Source organism: Lipotes vexillifer, unplaced genomic scaffold, assembly GCF_000442215.2.
Source record: "Lipotes vexillifer unplaced genomic scaffold, Lipotes_vexillifer_v1.1 scaffold1212, whole genome shotgun sequence".
NCBI lineage: Eukaryota > Metazoa > Chordata > Mammalia > Artiodactyla > Lipotidae > Lipotes > Lipotes vexillifer.
In genome coordinates, this window is record NW_006778423.1 from 129,571 (window position 1) to 149,559 (window position 19,989).

Here is a 19,989-nt window from a genome sequence, read left to right on the forward strand (position 1 = left end):
ATATATACTCAGCATGGCTCAGTGATGGTGCTCCCTTCCCAGCTGTGTAAGGATTATTTGGGTAAGGTTTATATTTTGTTGTTGTTGTTGTTTTAAAGTTAATTAATTACTTATTTTTTTGGCTACGTTAGGTCTTCGTTGCTGTGCATGGGCTCTCTCTAGTTTCAGTGAGCTGGGGCTACGCTTCATTGTGGTGCACGGTCTTCTCATTGTGGTGACTTCTCTTGTTGCAGAGCATGGCTCTAGGCGCACGGGCTTCAGTAGTTACAGCACTTGGGCTCAGTAGTTGCTGCTCGAGGGCTCTAGGGCACAGGCTCAGCAGCTGTGGTGCACGGGCTTAGCTGCTCCGTGGCATGTGGGATATTCCCAGACCAGGGATCGAACCCGTGTCCCCTGCATTGGCAGGCGGATTCTTAACCACTGCGCCACCAGGGAAGCCCTTGGGTAAGGTTTTGATTTGAAATATTTACAGTGTATTAAATAATACTGGCACTTATTTGAATGTGACTAAAGCAGAAGAGCGAATCTTCTTCAACAGCATATAATGACTTAGTTAAAATGTAGTTCATCACATGAGACTGCTGTGTTCTGACAATAATGCCCCAACTGAGTTAAAATAAAGGGGAGCAGAGATAAAATCCCACTGAGGATGAGTTCAGAAATATGTGTCTAGATTAATTTTGGAATCTTGGTAATTAAGACACAGCTAATCTGATTTCTTAAATCTCCTCTGCCTCCTTCCACATTTCACTGTCATCTCTTCCCAAGTGATGGCTCCTGTTTCATTTTCTGCGGTAGTGTGCCGACATTTTCTTTATCTCCAGTGAGAAGTGATTGGACTTCTTTTCATACATAAAAAAGCAGTCTTTTACACCTTAAGGTTTGCAGTTAGTTATCTGGAGTTAGAAGATCTTCCTGAAAAAGATAAAAATGTATATTCTTCAATAGTTATAGATCTGGAGTTTCCATATGGGAGCTATTTCCTGGCAAAAGAGAAGTGGCTTTGAATACATAACAGAAGGTACTCTGCTCTGAGACTTTTTGCTGTGGGATTACCCTTTCATAGAATTTAGACTGCGGCTGGAAACTTTCTGGGGTCTGTGTTCTACAGAGTACTGTGAACATTATTTATACACTGATGTTAGTTAGAAGACAGGAGATTAACAGAAATGACCCGGGATATATAGTAACCACTATGAAAGGAGGTAAAAGGAAGTGGGATTTTTAACTGCTATAAAAGAATCACATTGTACGCAATGAATTTCAACAAACATTCTGTTATCTAACATGCTAATTACTCCATTGCTCCATTACCTGGTACTTCTGTGCAGATACAGTGCAGAAAAATTTAACATAATAATAATGATCTGAGGAACTGTGAGATCACTGTCTTATTTCAAACAAATGGGTTTTCAAACCAAAAAAATTAGTGGAAACCTTTTAAAAATGAAATGAGAAAAAATGCCTGGAACTGCCCAAGAGGCAAGAGACAATTGTTTCCTGGTGCCTGAGGAGAGGGGATCCAGAGCACCGCCTAAACCAGCTCCAGAGACGGGCACAAGCTGCGGCTATCAGTGTGGACGCCAGAGATGGGCATGAAACGCTAAGGCTGCTGCTTCAGCCACCAAGAAGCCTGTGTGCAAGCACAGGTCACTATCCACACCTCCCCTCCCAGGAGCCTGTGCAGCCAGCCACTGCTAGGGTCCCGTGATCCAGGGACAACTTCCCTGGGAGAAAGCATGACGCACCTCAGGCTAGTGCAATGTCATGCTGGCCTCTGCTGCGGCAGGCACGCCCTGCATCTGTACCCCTCCCTCCCCACGGCCTGAGTGAGCCAGAGCCCCCGAATCAGCGGCTCCTTTAAGCCTGTCCTGTCTGAGCAGGAACAAATGCCCTCAGGTGACCTACATTTAGAGGCAGGACCAAATCCAAAGCTGAACCCCAGGAGTTGTGTGAACAAAGAAGAGAAAGGGAAATTTCTCCTAGCAGCCTCAGGAGCAGCGGATTATCTCCACAGTCAACTTGATGTACCCTGCGTCTGTGGAATACCTGAATAGACAACGAATCATCCCAAAATTGAGGCGGTGGACTTTGGGAGCAACGGTAGACTTGGGGTTTGCTTTCTGCACCTAATTTGTTTCTGGTTTTATGTTTATCTTAGCTTAGTATTTAGAGCTTATTATCATTGATAGATTTGTTTACTGATTTGGTTGCTTTCTTCCTTTTTCTGTTACATATATATATATTTTTCCTTTTTCTCTTTTTGTGACTGTGTATGTGTATGCTTCTTTGTGTGATTTTGTCTGTATAGCTTTGCTTTTACCATTTGTCCTAGGGTTCTGTCTGTTCGTTTTTTTGTTTTTGTTTTTAGTATAGTTTTTAGGACTTGTTATCATTGGTGGATTTGTTTCATGGTTTGGTTGCTCTCTTCTTTCTTTTTAATTACTTTTTTATTTTTAAAAATTAAATTTTTTTTTAATTTTAATAACTTTATTTTATTATCTTCTTTCTTTCTTTCTTTCTTTCTTTTTTTCTCCCTTTTCTTTTGAGCCGTGTGGCTGACAGGGTCTAGGTGCTCTGGCTGGGTGTCAGGCCTGAGCCTCTGAGGTGGGAGAGCCAAATTCAGGACATTTGTCCATCAGAGACCTCCTGGCTCCACATAATATCAAATGGTGAAAGCTCTCTCAGAGATCTCCAACTCAACACTAAGACCCAGCTCCACTCAACGACCAGCAAGCTACAGTGCTGGACACCCTATGCCGAACAACTAGCAAGATAGGAACACAACCCCACCTACTAGCAGAGAGGCTGCCTAAAATCATAATAAGGCCACAGACACCCCAAAACACACCACCAGACATGGTTCTACACAACAGAAAGACAAGATCCAGCCTCATTCACCAGAACACAGGAACCAGTCCCCTCCATCAGGAAGCCTACACAACCCATTGAACCAACCCTACCCACTGGGAGCAGGCACCAAAACAATAGGAACTACACACCTGCAGCCTGCAGAAAGCAGATGCCAGACACAGTAAGTTAAGCAAAATGAGAAGACAGAGAAATACACAGCAGATGAAGGAGCAAGGTAAAAACTCACCAGACCAAACAAATGAAGAGGAAATAGGCAGTCTACCTGAAAAAGAATTCAGAGCAATGATAGTAAAGATGATCCAAAATCATGGAAATAGAATGGAGAAAATACAAGAAACGTTTTAACAAGGACCTAGAAAACTAAAGAGCAAACAAAGAATGATGAAAAACACAATAAATGAAATTAAAAATTCTCTAGAAGGAATCAATAGCAGAATAACTGAGGCAGAAGAACAGATAAGTGACCTGGAAGATACAATAGTGGAAATAATTACTGTAGAGCAGAATAAAGAAAAAAGAATAAAAAGAATTGAGGACAGTCTCAGAAACTGTCCGGGACAACATTAAATGCACCAACATTTGAATTATAGGGGTCCCAGAAGAAGAATAGAAAAAGAAAGGGACTGAGAAAATATTTGAAGAGATTATAGTTGAAAATTTCCCTAATATGGGAAAGGAAATAGTCAATCAAGTCCAAGAAGTGCAGAGAGTCCCATACAGGATAAAACCAAGGAGAAACATGCCAAGACACATATTAATCAAACTATCAAAAATTAAATACAAAGAAAAAATATTAAAAGCAGCAAGGGAAAAACAACAAATAACACACAAGGGAATCCCCATAAGGTTAACAGCTGATCTTTCAGCAGAAACTCTGCAAGCCAGAAGGGACTGGCAGGACATATTAAAGGTGATGAAAGGGAAAAACCTACAACCAAGATTTCTCTACCCAGCAAGGATCTCATTTAGATTTGATGGAGAAATTAAAAACTTTACACACAAGCAAAAGCTAAGAGAATTCAGTACCACCAAACCAGCTTTACAACAAATGCTAAAGGAACTTCTCTAGGCAGGAAACACAAGACAAGGAAAAGACCTACAATAACAAACCCAAAACAATTAAGAAAATGTGAATAGGAACATACATATGGATAACTACCATAAATGTAAATGGATTAAATGCCCCCACCAAAAGACATAGACTGGATGAATGGATACAAAAATAAGACCCATATATATGCTGTCTACAAGAGAACCACTTCAGACCTAGGGACACATACAGACTGAAAGTGAGGGGACGGAAAAAGATATTCCATGCAAATGGAAATCAAAAGAAAGCTGGAATAGCAATCTCATATCAGACAAAATAGATGTTAAAATAAAGACTGTTACAAGAGACAAAGAACACTACATAATGATCAAGGGATCAATCCTAGAAGAAGATATAACAATTGTAAATATTTATGCACCCAACATAGGAGCACCTCAATACATAAGGCAAATGCTAACAGCCATAAAAGGGAATATTGACAGTAACACAATCATAGTAGGGGACTTTAACACCCCACTTTCACCAATGGCCAGATCATCCAAAATGAAAATGAATAAGGAAACACAAGCTTTAAATGATACATTAAACAAGACGGACATAATTGATATTTATAGGACATTCCATACAAAAACAACAGAATACACTTTCTTCTCATGTGCTCATGGAATATTGTCCAGGAGAGATCATATCTTGGGTCATAAATCAAGTCTTGGTAAATTTAAGAAAATTGAAATTGTATCAAGTATCTTTTCCGACCACAACACTATGAGACTAGATATCAATTACAGGTAAAAAATCTGTAAAACATACAAACACATGGAGGCTAAACATTACAGTACTTAAAAACCAAGAGATTACTGAAGAAATCAAAGAGGAAATTAAAAATACTTAGAAACAAATGACAATGAAAACATGACGAACCAAAACCGATGTGATGCAGCAAAAGCAGTTCTAAGAGGGAAGTTTACAGCAATACAATCCTACCTCAAGAAACAAGAAACATCTCAAATAAACAAGCTAACCTAAAGCAACTAGAGAAAGAAGAACAGAAAACCCAAAAGTTAGCAGAAGGAAAGAAATCATGAAGATCAGATCAGAAATAAATGAAAAAGAAATGAAGGAAATGATAGCAAAGATCAATAAAACTAAAAGCTGGTTCTTTGAGAAGATAAAGAAAATTAATAAGCCATTAGCCAGACTCATCAAGAAAAAGAGGGAGAGGACTCAAATCAATAAAATTAGAAATGAAAAAGGAGAAGTTACAACAGACACCACAGAAATACAAAGCATCCTAAGAGACTACTACTAGCAACTCTATGCCAAAAAAATGGACAACCTGGAAGAAATGGACAAATTCTTAGAAAAGCACAACCTTCTGAGACTGAACCAGGAAGAAATATAAACAGACCAATCACAAGCACTGAAATTGAGACTGTGATTAAAAATCTTCCAACAAACAAAAGCCCAGGACAAGTTGACTTGACAGGCGAATTCTATCAAACATTTAGAGAAGAGCTAACACCTATCCTTCTCAAACTCTTCCAAAATATAGCAGAGGGAGGAACACTCCCAAACTCATTCTATGAGGCCACCAACACCCTGATACCAAAACCAGACAAAGATGTCATGAAGAAAGAAAACTACAGGCCAGTATCACTCAGGAACATAGATGCAAAAATCCTCAACAAAATACTAGCAAACAGAATCTAACAGCACATTAAAAGGGTCATACACCATGATCAAGTGGGATTTATCCCAGGAATGCAAGGATTTTTGGATATACGCAAATCAATCAATGTGATAAGCCATATGAACGAACTGAAGGAGAAAAACCATATGATCATCTAAATAGATGCAGAGAAAGCTTTTGAAAAAATTCAAAACCCATTTATGATAAAAGCTCTCCAGAAAGTAGGCACAGAGGTAACTACCTCAACATAATAAAGTCCATATGTGACAAACCCACAGCCAACATCGTTCTCAATGGTGAAAAACTGAAACCATTTCCACTGAGTTCAGGAACAAGACAAGGTTGCCCACTCTCACCACTCTTATTCAACATAGTTTTGGAAGTTTTAGCCACAGCAATCAGAGAAGAAAAACAAAGAAAAGGAATCCAAATTGGAAAAGAACAAGTAAAACTGTCACTCTTTGCAGATGACATGATACTATATATAAAGAACCCTAAGGATGCTACCAGAAAGCTGCTAGAGCCAATCAGTGAATGTGATAAAGTAGCAGGATACAAAATTAATGCACAAAAATCTCCTGCATTCTTATACACAAAAAATGAAAAATCTGAAAGAGAAATTAAGGAAACACTCCCATTTACCACTGCAACAAAAAGAATAAAATACCTAGGAATAAACCTACCTAAGGAGACAAAAAACCTGTATGCAGAAAACTATAAGACACTGATGAAAGAAATTAAAGATGATACAAACAGATGGAGAGATATACCATGTTCTTGGATTGGAAGAATCAACATTGTGAAAATGACTCTACTACCCAAAGCAATCTACAGATTCAGTGCAATCCCTATCAAACTACCTAGGGCATTTTTCACAGAACCAGAACAAAAAATTGCACAATTTGTATGGAAACACAAAAGACCCCGAGTAGCCAAAGCAATCTTGAGAAAGAAAAACGGAGCTGGAGGAATCAGGCTCCTGGATTTCAGACTTATATTTAAAAGCTACAGTAACCAAGACAGTATGGTACTGGCAGAAAAACAGAAATATAGATCAATGGAACAGGGTAGGAAGTCCAGAGATAAACCCACACACATATGGTCACCTTATCATTGGTAAAGGAGGCAAGAATATCCAATGTAGGAAAGACAGCCTCTTCAATAAGTGGTGCTGGGGAAACTGGACAGCTACATGTAAAAGAATGAAAGTAGAACACTCCCTAACACCATACACAAAAATAAACTCAAAATGGGTTAAAGACCTAAATGTAAGGCCAGACACTATCAAACTCTTAGAGGAAAACATAGGCAGAACACTCTGTGATATAATGACAACAAGATCCTTTTTGACCCACCTCCTAGAGAAATGGAAATAAAAACAAAAATAAACAAGTGGGACCTAATGAAACTTAAAAGCTTTTTCACAGCAAAGGAACACATAAACAAGATGAAAAGACAAGTCTCAGAATGGGAAAATATATTTGCAGACGAAGCAACTGACAAAGGATTAATCTCCAAAATACACAAGCACCTCATGCAGCTCAATATCAAAAAAACAAACAACTCAATCCAAAAATGGGAAGAAGTCCTAACTAGACATTTCTCCAAAGGGATATACAGATTGCCAGCAAACACATGAAAGGATGCTCAACATCCCTAATCATTTGAGAAATGCAAATCAAAACTACAATGCGGTATCACCTCACACCACTCAGAATAGCCATCATCAAAAAATCTACAAACAATAAATGCTGGAGAGGGTGTGGATAAAAGTGAACCCTCCTGCATTGTTGGTGGGGATGTAAATTGACACAGCCACTAAGGAGAACAGTATGGAAGTTCCTTAAAAAACTAAAAATAGAAGTACCATACGATCCAGAAATCTCACTCTGGGCATATATCCTGAGAAAACCATAATTCAAAAAGAGTCATATACCAAAATGTTCATTGCAGCTCTATTTACAATAGCCAGGACATGGAAGCAACCTAAGTGTCCATCGACAGATGAATGGATAAAGAAGATGTGGCACATATATACAATGGAATATTACTCAGCCATAAAAAGAAATGAAATTGAGTTATTTGTAGTGAGATGGATGGACCTAGAGACTGTCCTACAGAGTGAAGTAAGTCAGAAAGAGAAAAATACCGTATGCTAGCACATATATATGGAATCTAAAAAGAAAAAAAATGTTCTGAAGGACCTATGGGCAGGACAGGAATAAAGACTCAGATGTAGAGAATGGACTTGAGGATATAGGGAGGGGGAAGGGTAAGCTGGGACGAAGTGAGAGAGTGGCATGGACATATATATACTACCAAATGTCAAATAGATAGCTACTGGGAAGCAGCCGCATAGCACAGGGGGATCAGTTTTGTGCTTTGTGTTCACCTATAGTGGTGGGACAGGGAGGGTGGGACAGAGCCTCAAGAGGGAAGAGATATGGGGATATATGTATATGTATAGCTGATTCACTTTGTTATACAGCAGAAACCAACACACCATTGTAAAGCAATTATACTCCAATAAAGATGTTAAAAAAAAGAGAAATGAATGATATAATATCACCACTATGTAACCCCTGATGAACTAAGGATGCTGAGAAGTACAATAAGGACACTGTTAAAAAAAATACCTCTAAATATCAATAAATTATATATGTTCACATGCCTCACTACCAAAACATAAGAAAACACCAAGATATTAAGAATGCAAACAGGATGTAAACACTTCTTTGTAGCTAAGTGATTGAATGTGTGTTTTATCTCTGCAGATTGTTCTAAATGAGCAACAAAATGACAATCTGTGAGCCACAAACTACTAGCTGCACAATATAATTGTGAAAATGTGTTCCTTATACCCAAATGAAAATAAAAATTCACCAGTGCTGCCAATTTAAGAGGGGCGTCTCACACACGCACGCACACACACACACACACACACACAGTTGATTCCTGTAGTTTCTGAAACCCCACTAAAAAAAAAATACTGCAAAATTAGCCTACAAATGGGTGGTGTGAGGAGGACAATTAAATTATAGGAAACTATACAAATTTCACAAGTATCTGGAAGACATTAAGCAGAGAAAAAAGGAATTGGCATATAGTCAGAGCCTAGGATGTACCAGAACCCAGAGGGTGCAAAATCATCAAACAAGCAAGAAATATTGGTGAGGAACAGACAACCACCATCCCATCTATTCCCCTGAAGTGAAGCCTGTCAAAGCCAATGCTCCACCTATTCACACAGAGGTGCCAGTCAGCATCTCCACTCCAGGGCAACCCTCATGTCACAGCAGAGAAACCTGCTGTAGCCACATAGTCATCAGTCACTGATGAAATGAGAAATAGAGGTTTAAGGGTATTATTTATAGAGACAAAGGAAGCCAATAAATGAACTAAGTAGTGTAACTGAGGGAGAAGGGAGAGGTAGTAACAGAGGGGAAAGAGAACATACTGAGTAGAGGGACAAGAGGAGAACAAGAGAGAAGAGGGTTTACGTTTAGGAACTGCATGTTTTTCAGCAATGTTAGGCTTTACAGGGTAAAGAAGGGATTGATGAGAGATGATGAGTCTAGAGAAGAAAGTATAGAGGCCAGAGCATTACCTCATACTGAGGAGAGTTTGAGCTTTATCCTGAAAGCTCCAAGCACTTTTAAGCACAACATAACATGGTTAGATTTGCATTTCAGAAACATGACTCTGGCTTCTGTAAGGAGATTTCTGGGGGAACAAGCCTGGAGAGAGGGAAACCACTTAGGCAACTGCTGAAATCATCCAGGAACTAAAGATAACCAATTGCTAAACTAAGAAAGTGGCAGTGGGCTTGGAGGAATGCTTTTCAACTTCAGAATGCATCCAAATCACCTGGAGGGCATGTTAAAATACTGGTCCCCATGGGCCTCAGAGTTCCTTATTCAGTGTGCCTGAGGTATATCTCAAGAATTTGCATTTCTAATAAGTTCTCAGTGATGCTAAAGCTGCTGGTCCAGGGACCACACTTTGAGAACCACGGACATGTAAGAACAAAAACAGTATTTGAGAGTAAATAGGATCCCGGACCAAATACCAACGTGTGTGTGGGCTTCCTCACACCAACAAGAAATTCTCAGATGGCAGCAGAGTGTCTGAGAATTCAACTCAATTCGGATACTCTTTACCCAAAGATAGAATCACATTCCACAGATAAAGGGCTCAGTCCTACAAGACCGCCCTCCACTTAAGATGCCAGTCACAAGTCTATGTTGTTACCTGTACTTCTGACTGACTGGCTATCAATCAGAGGTTCCCATGACCTTGGGTTCGATTAATTTGCTAGAATGACTCACAGAACTCAGGAAACCTGTTTACTAACTAGATTGCCTATTTTATTATAAAAGAATATTGAATGATAGGAATCAACAGCCAGATGAAGAGATAGATAGGGGAAGGTCTCAAACAATGGAGTGCCTGTCCTCGTGGAGCTTGGGGCCTGGCAGAGTGGCATGCAGAAGCATTCTGTTTCCCTGATGTGGAAGCTCTCTGAAAAAAGGACCAAAAACTGTCCTTTTCAGTTTTTATGGTGACTTCATTACATAGTCATGATTGAGTAAATCATTGGCCAATGGTGATTGGTTCGACCACCAGCCCCTCTCCCCTCCCTGGAAATCAAGGGGTAGGACTGAAAGTCCAAACCCTCTAATCACTGCTGGTTATTCCAGCAACCAACCCCACTCCTTAGTTGCTTCAAACAGTCAGTACATTCACATAACAAAAGATACATTTATCACTCTCAACACTTAGGAAATTCCAAGGGTTTGGGGAGCTGTGAGCCAGGAACTGTGGATGAAGACCAAATATATATGAGAAATACCTTTTGGTCATCTGAATGACCAAATATATATATTTCTTACAACATCACAGAGAGTATATAAGAAGAGGAATCAAGGACTTCCCTGGTGATGCAGTGGTTAAGAATCTGCCTGCCAAGGCAGGGGACACAGGTTTGATCCCTGGTCTGGGAAGATCCCACATGCCGTGGATCAACTAAGCCTGTGTGCCACAACTACTGAGCCCACGCACCATAACTACTGAAGCCCATGTGCCACAACTACTGAAGTCTGCATGCATTAAGGCCCATGTACCCCAACTACTGAGCCCACATGCCACAACTACTGAAGCCCCGCATGCTTTAGGGCCTGCGTGCTGCAACTACTGAAACCCGTGCACCTAGAGCCTGTGCTCCACAACAAGAGAAGCCACCACAATGAGAAGTTTGTGCACTTCAGCAAAGAGTAACCCCCACTTGCCACAACTAGAGAAAGCCCACGTGCAGCAACCAAGACCGAGTGCAGCCAAAAAAAAGAGAAAAAGTGGAATCAACAATACTTCGTGATTGATCCAACAATCCCACTACTGGGCATATACCCAGAGAAAACCATAATTCAAAAAACACATGCACTCCAGTGTTCATAGCACCACCATTTACAATAGCCAGGACGTGGAAGCAACCTAAATGCCCACCAACAGAAGAATGGATAAAGAAGATGTGGTACATATATACAATGGAGTATTACTCAGCCGTAAAAAGGAATGAAATTGGGTCATTTGTAGAGACCTGGATGGACGTAGAGAGTGTCATACAGAGTGAAGTAAGTCAGAAGGAGAAGCAAATATTGTATAATAACGCATATATGTGGAATCTAGAAAAATGGGATAGATGATCTTATTTGCAAAGCAGAAATAGAGACACAGATGTAGAGAACAAATGAATGGATACCAAGAGGGAAAGGGGTGGGGTGGGAGGAATTGGGAGACTGGGATTGACACATATGCATTATTGATACTATGTATAAAATAGACAACTGATGGGAACATACTGTATAGCACAGGGAACTCTACCTAATGTACTGTGGTAACCTAAATGCAAGGGAAATCCAAAAGGGAGGGGATATCTGTATGTGTACGCCTGATTCATTTTGTTGTGCAATGGAGGCTGACACAGCATCGTAAGACAACCATACTCCAATAAAACTTAATTAAAAATATTTTGAAACTATTAAAAAATCAAATCAAATCAACAGTTCTCAATGTATACTGTTAAGAATAAATGTTTTGGTTGTTATCAGAAAAAAAAAGCAACATTCTGACTGTTCTAATTAGGACTGTAGGAAGAAAATGCTTTCAACTCCTCCTCAACATTGCTTCAACACTTACTACAAAATTAAATGTAACACATTCAAAAAAAAAAAAGAAAAACAATACTTGGTGACTGGATGAAGATGTTGAAGAAAGGAGTCATGATTCATCTCAATTTTCTACCTTGGGCAACTGGGAGATTGTGGAGTCAGTCATCAAGGTAGGAGGAATACTAAGGAAGAACATATTTGATGTGGGCATAGGAGTAGTGAATATGAAGAGATCCATTTGAGCACATATCAAACTTCACATCGGACATCCCAATGAACTGTACAGCAGGCAATTCATATACAGTTCTGGACATGAAAAGGAAGATATGGATTAAAAATACAGATGTAAGAAGCATCAGCATATAGACGATAATTAAAGCCATGAAAATGAATATGATTTGCCAGGGTCAGTGAGTACTGTGAGAAGAGGATAAAATCTTGAGGAACATAAAATTTAAGAAGAAAAGGGACTGGGACTGCTAAGCCAACAGAGACAAAGACATTGAAGATATGCCATTGCTACATTGTTTGTAATATCAAAAGATTGAAATAATGAAATGCCCATTAATATGGGACTGGTTAAATAAATCATGACACTCTCTACAATAGAATTCTTTGCAGCTATAAAAAAAATGGAATAAGTCAGTACTTTAGCTACTCATAGAAAATGTCTTAAACATACGTATAGTATTGTTTCATAAAAAAAGCAGATTGTAGAATAGTGTGTGCAACGTGCTATCATTTAGCTGAAAAGGGGAGAAATACATGTATATAAATATATATTTGCTGGTATAGCCACAGAATATCTCCGGAAAGATGCACAAGAAATTTATAACTTTAGGGGGAACATAGTGGGGAACCTAGTAATTAGGAGACTCAAGATCTAAGGCAGAATTTTGACCCAAAGTTCCAAATGTCGTATAAGCCACCAGTTACAGGCCTTTTGTTAACTGATGGAAGCATCAGAGTCTGATGTTATTAAATATTTAAACTACAAAAATAATTGTCCTTATTCTGATCTCATGATTATCTAACAACATTCTGAAACTTTTCCCACAGAAAGAGAATTCACTCTGTATACTATGAAAATTGATTTGACAACATATATTTTTAAGACAAATTAATCATTGGCATTCTATTGTGGCTTTAAACACACATCTCTTGTAAGCTTTGTGAACCTAAGGCAATATCCATGGGTTTAATTAGTTCTGGGAGATCACACAGAGATTCTGAGTCTACAGAGCTAAGAACTAAATCCTAGACGGGTAAATTAACCAAGGTATATTCTACCTTGCTAGGTTTCTTGACAGCCAGTCGGCTGGTCTCTCCTGGCCACACTCCAACAGCGCTATGATTTAAAATTCAAGCTTCTAGAGGAAACAAAATGTGCTTATAACACTCCTCATCTTATCTTTTTGGTACACATTTCATTGACTGATACCAAGGTCACCAATCTATCCATGAATTCCATATGACTGTAGCCTTCAACCTCTCCCAGCAGCATCTACACCTCTTCCCAGTCAAAGTTCACCAGTATCACTCATCAAAATATTTCTTCCTACCATAAAGAAAAAACTATATCATGTAAGTAGATGTACACTTGCCAGAATCCACTACCAAACCATAAGCTTTCTGAGGGAAAGATGTTTTATTCATCTTTGTATTCCTAAAACACAATATAATGCCTTGTACCTCATAGACATTCAACACATTCACATTGAATTGGATTGAATTCCCTGTTAATATATTACTTGCCTAGATAAGGTAAATTACTTAACCACTTAAATCAAGGGTCCTTATAAAATTCTCTTTCAGGTGTGACCTGTAAATTATAAGGGAAATATTTTTGCCCAGGGGCCATTTGACATGCTTCAAATGTAATCACAGGTGAAGCCACTTACTCAACCTACTTATGAAATCTGCTCAGATAATATACTGTTATCTAGCAAGGTCAGAAAGTGGGTTTTCTATTCTGGTTAATAGAGAATCTCAAATATGTGAAATATAGAATGATTTTCCAAATTAGAATTTGATTTTTAAATACATTGACACTAAAATGATGCCAAGCAACATGTAAATTTTCTCTGAAACTGTAAAAAGGTGTTTGCAAATGCTACATAGGGAAACCAGGCATGGGGCGAGCAGACTCAAGCAGCTAAGTGAGCCGGGCTCAGTCCCTCCACTACTGCAATCCACACAAATAGCAAACTGCTCTATATTTTCTGCATACTATGGTGGTCTCATACATGATTTCATTTTTTTAAACAACGTTTTTGGAGTATAATTGCTTTACAATGGTGTGTTCGTTTCTGCTTTATAACAAAGTGAATCAGCTATACATATACATATATCCCCATATCTCCTCCCTCTTGGGTCTCCCTCTCACCCTCCCTATCGCACCCCTCTAGATGAACACAAAGCACCGAGCTGATCTCCCTGTGCTATGCGGCTGCTTCCCACTAGCTATCTATTTGACGTTTGGTAGTGTATATATGTCCATGCCACTCTCTCATTTCGTCCCAGCTTACCCTTCCCCCTCCCTGTGTCCTCAAGTCCATTCTCTACATCCACATCTTTATTCCTGTCCTGCCCATAGGTCCTTCAGAACCATGTTTTTTCTTTTTAGATTCCATATATATGTGCTAGCATACGGTATTTTTCTCTTTCTGACTTACTTCACTCTGTAGGACAGTCTCTAGGTCCATCCACCTCACTACAAATAACTCAATTTTGTTTCTTTTTATGGCTGAGTAATATTCCATTGTATATATGTGCCACATCTTCTTTATCCATTCATCTGTCGATGGACACTTAGGTTGCTTCCATGTCCTGGCTATTGTAAATAGAGTTGCAATGAACATTTTGGTATATGACTCTTTTTGAATTATGGTTTTCTCAGGGTATATGCCCAGGAGTGGGATTGCTGGACAGTATGGTACTTCTATTTTTAGTTTTTTAAGGAACCTCCATACTGTTCTCCATAGTGGCTGTATCAATTTACATTCCCACCAACAGTGCAAGAGGGTTCCTTTTTCTCCGCACCCTCTCCGAATATACTGCTTGTAGATTTTTTGATGATGGCCATTCTGAGTGGTGTGAGGTGATACCGTATTGTAGTTTTGATTTGCATTTCTCTAATGATTAGGGATGTTGAGCATCCTTTCATGTGCTTGCGGGCAATCTGTATACTTCCTTTGGAGAAATGTCTATTTAGGTTTTCTGCCCATTTTTGGATTGGGTTGTTTGTTCTTTTGATATTGAGCTGCATGAGCTGCTTGTGTATTTTGGAGATTAATCCTTTGTCAGTTGTTTCATCTGCAAATATATTCTCCCATTCTGAGAGTTGTCTTTTCATCTTGTTTATGGGTTCCTTTGTTGTGCAAAAGCTTTTAAGTTCCATTAGGTCCCATTTATTTATTTTTGTTTTAATTTCCATTTCTCTAGGAGGTGGGTCAAAAATGATCTTGTTGTCATTTATATCATAGAGTGTTCTGCCTATGTTTTCTTCTAAGAGTTTGATAGTGTCTGGCCTTACATTTAGGTCTTTAACCCATTTTGAGTTTATTTTTGTGTATGGTGTTAGGGAGTGTTCTACTTTCATTCTTTTACATGTAGCTGTCCAGTTTCCCCAGCACCACTTATTGAAGAGGCTGTCTTTCCTACATTGGATATTCTTGCCTCCTTTACCAATGATAAGGTGACCATATGTGTGTGGGTTTATCTCTGGGCTTCCTACCCTGTTCCATTGATCTATATTTCTGTTTTTCTGCCAGTACCATACTGTCTTGGTTACTGTAGCTTTGAAGTATAAATCTGAAATCCAGGAGCCTGATTTCTCCAGCACCGTTTTTCTTTCTCAAGATTGTTTTGGCTACTCGGGGTCTTTTGTGTTTCCATACAAATTGTGCAATTTTTTGTTCTAGTTCTGTGAAAAATGCCCTTGGTAGTTTGATAGGGATTGCACTGAATCTGTAGATTGCTTTGGGTAGTAGAGTCATTTTCACAATGATGATTCTTCCAATCCAAGAACCTGGTATATCTCTCCATCTGTTTGTATCATCTTTAATTTCTTTCATCAGTGTCTTATAGTTTTCTGCATACAGGTTTTTTGTCTCCTTAGGTAGGTTTATTCCTAGGTATTTCTTTTTGTTGCAATGGTAAATGGGAGTGTTTCCTTAATTTCTCTTTCAGATTTTTCGTTTTTTGTGTATGGGAATGCAAGAGATTTCTGTGCATTAATTTTGTATCCAGCTACTTTACCACATTCACTGATTGGCTCTAGCAGCTTTCTGGTAGCATCTTTAGGGTTCTTTATGTATAGTATCAGGTCATCTGCAAAGAGTGACAGTTTTACTTGTTCTTTTCTGATTTGGATTCCTTTTCTTTGTTTTTCTTCTCTGATTGCTGTGGCTAAAACTTCCAAAACTATGTTGAATAATAGTGGTGAGAGTGGGAACCTTGTCTTGTTCCTGAACTCAGTGGAAATGGTTTCAGTTTTTCACCATTGACAACGATGTTGGCTGTGGGTTTGTCACATATGGACTTTATTATGTTGAGGTAGTTCCCTTTGTGCCTACTTTCTGGAGAGCTTTTATCATAAATGGGTTTTGAATTTTTTCAAAAGCTTTTTCTGCATCTATTTAGATGATCATATGGTTTTTCTCTTTCAATTCGTTCATATGGTTTATCACATTGATTGATTTGCGTATATCGAAGAATCCTTGCATTCCTGGGATAAATCCCACTTGATCATGGTGTATGACCCTTTTAATGTGCTGTTAGATTCTGTTTGCTAGTATTTTGTTGATGATTTTTGCATCTATGTTCATCAGTGATATTGGCCTGTAGTATTCTTTCTTTGTGACATCCTTGTCTGGTTTTGGTATCAGGGTGATGGTGGCCTCGTAGAATGAGTTTGGGAGTGTTCCTCCCTCTGCTATATTTTAGAAGATTTTGAGAAGGATAGGTTTTAGCTATTCTCTAAATGATTGATATTATTCGCCTGTGAAGCCATCTGGTCCTGGGCTTTTGTTTGTTGGAAGATTTTTAATCACAGTCTCAATTTCAGTGCTTGTGATTGGTCTGCTTATATATTCTATTACTTCCTGGTTCAGTCTTGGAAGGTTGTGCTTTTCTAAGAATTTGTCCATTTCTTCCATGTTTTCCATTTTATTGGCATAGAGTTGCCTGTAGTAATCTCTCATGATACCTTCTATTTCTGCAGTGTCAATTGTTACTTCTCCTTTTATATTTCTTATTCTACTGATTTGAGTCTTCTCCCTTTCTTTCTTGATGAATCTGGCTAATGGTTTATCAATTTTGTTTATCTTCTCAGAGAACCAGCTTTTAGTTTTATTGATCTTTGCTATCATTTCCTTCATTTCTTTTTCATTTATTTCTGATCTGATCTTCATGATTTCTTTCCTTCTGCTAACTTTGGGGTTTTTTTGTTCTTCTTTCTCTAATTGCTTTAGGTGTAAGGTTAGGTTGTTTATTTGAGATGTTTCTTGTTTCTTGAAGTAGGATTGTATTGTTATAAACTTCCCTCTTACAACTGCTTTTGCTGCATCCCATAGGTTTTGGTTCGTCACGTTTTCATTGTCCTTTGTTTCTAGGTATTTTTTAATATCCTCTCTGATTTCTTCAGTGATCTCTTGGTTATTTAGTAGTATATTGCTTAGCCTCCATGTGTTCGTATCTTTTACAGATTTTTTCCTGTAATTGATATCTAGTCTTATAGCGTTGTGGTCGGAAAAGATACTTTATACAATTTCAATTTTCTTAAATTTACCAAGGCTTGATTTATGACCTAAGATATGATCTATCCTGGAGAATGTTCCATGAGCAGTTGAAGAGAAAGTGTATTCTGTTGTTTTTGGATGGAATGTCCAATAAATATCAGTTAATGTTTAATGTATCATTTAAAGCTTGTGTTTCCTTATTTATTTTCATTTTTGATGATCTGTCCATTGGTGAAAGTGAGGTTTAAAAGTCCCCTACTATGATTGTGTTACTGTCAATTTCCCCTTTTATGGCTGTTAGCATTTGTGTTATTTATTGAGGTGCTCCTATTTGGGTGCATAAATATTTGCAATTGTTATATCTTCTTCTTGGATTGGTCCCTTGATCATTATGTAGTGTCCTACTTTGTCTCTTGTAATAGTCTTTATTTTAAAGTCTACTTTGTCTGATAAGAGAATTGGTACTCCAGCTTTCTTTTGATTTCTATTTGCATGGAATATCTTTTTCCATCGCCTCACCTTCAATCTGTATGTGTCCTTAGGTCTGAAGTGGGTTTCTTATAGACAGCATATATGTGGGTCTTATTTTTGTATCCATTCATCCAGTCTATGTCTTTTGGTGGGAGCATTTAATCCATTTACATTTATGGTGGTTATCAATATTTATGTTCCTATTACCATTTCCTTAATTGTTTGGGATCGTTATTGTAGGTCTTTTCTTTGTCTTGTGTTTCCTGCCTAGAGAAGTTCCTTTAGCATTTGTTGTAAAGCTGGTTTGGTGGTGCTGAATTCTGTTAGCTTTTGCTTGTTTGTAAAGTTTTTAATTTCTCTGTCGAATCTAAATGAGATCCTTGCTGGGTAGAGTAATCTTGGTTGTAGGTTTTTCCCTTTCATCACTTTAAATTTGTCCTGCCACACCTTTCTAGCTTGCAGAGTTTCTGCTGAGAAATCAGCTGTTAACCTTATGGGGATCCCCTTGTTTGTTATTTGCTCTTTTTCCCTTGCTGCTTTTAATATTTTTTCTTTATATTTAATTTTTGATAGTTTGACTAATATGTGTCTTGGTGTGTTTCTCAGTATGGGACTATCTGTGCTTCCTGGACTTGACTGACTATTTCTTTTCCCATATTAGGGAAGTTTTCAACTATAATCTCTTCAAATATTTTCTCAGTCCCTTTTTTTTCTATCCTTCTTCTGGGACCCCTATAATTCAAAGGTTGGTGTGTTTAATGTTGTCTCAGAGGTCTCTGAGACTTTCCTCAAATTTTTTTGTTCTTTATTCTGCTCTACAGTAGTTATTTCCACTATTTTGTCTTCCAGGTCACTTATCTGTTCTTCTGCCTCAGTTATTCTGCTACTGATTCCTTCTAGATAATTTTAAATTTCATTTATTGTGTTTTTCATCATTCTTTGTTTGCTCTTTAGTTCTTCTAGGTCCTTCTTAAATGTTTCTTTTATTTCCCCCATTCTATTTCCATGATTTTGGATCATCTTTACTATCATTACTCTGAATTCTTTTTCAGGTAGACTGCCTATTTCCTCTTCATATGTTTGGTTTGGTGGGTTTTTACCTTGCTCTTTCATCTGCTGTGTATTTCTCTGTCTTCTCATTTTGCTTAACTTACTGTGTCTCTGGTCTGCTTTCTTCAGGCTGCAAGTTCGTAGTTTCCCTTCTTTTTGGTGTCTGCTCCCAGTGGGTAGGGTTGGTTCAGTGGGTTGTGTAGGCTTCATGATGGAGGGGACTGGTGTCTCTGTTCTGGTGGATGAGGCTGGATTTTTCTTTCTGTTGGGCCGAACCGCCTCTAGTGGTGTGTTTTGGGGTGTCTGTGACCTTATTATGATTTTAGGCAGCCTCTCTGCTAATGGGTGGGTTTGTGTTCCTGTCTTGTTAGTTGTTTGGCATAGGATGTCCAGCCGTAACTTGCTGGTCGTTGAGCTGGGAGCTGGGTCTTAGCGTTGAGATGGAGATATCTGAGAGAGCTTTCACCATTTGATGTTATGTGGAGCTGGGAGGCCTCTGTGGGACCAATGTCCTGAACTCGGTTCTCCCACCTCAGAGGCTCAGTCCTGACACCCAGCCGGAGCAGGAAGACCCTGTCAGCCACAGAGCTCAGAAGAAAAGGGAGAAAAGAAAAGAAAGAAAGGAAGAAAAAATAAAATTAAATTAAAAAGTTATTAAGGGCTTCCCTGGTGGCGCAGTGCTTGAGAGTCCGCCTGCCGATGCAGGAGACACGGGTTCGGGCCCCGGTCCGGGAAGATCCCACATGCCGCGGAGCAACTAGGCCCGTGAGCCACAACTACTGAGCCTGTGCGTCTGGAGCCTATGCTCCGCAACAAGAGAGGCTGCGATAGAGACAGGCCCGCGCACCGCGATGAAGAGTGGCCCCCACTTGCCACAACTAGAGAAAGCCCTCGCACAGAAACGAAGACCCAACACAGCAAAAATAAATTAATTAATTAAAATAT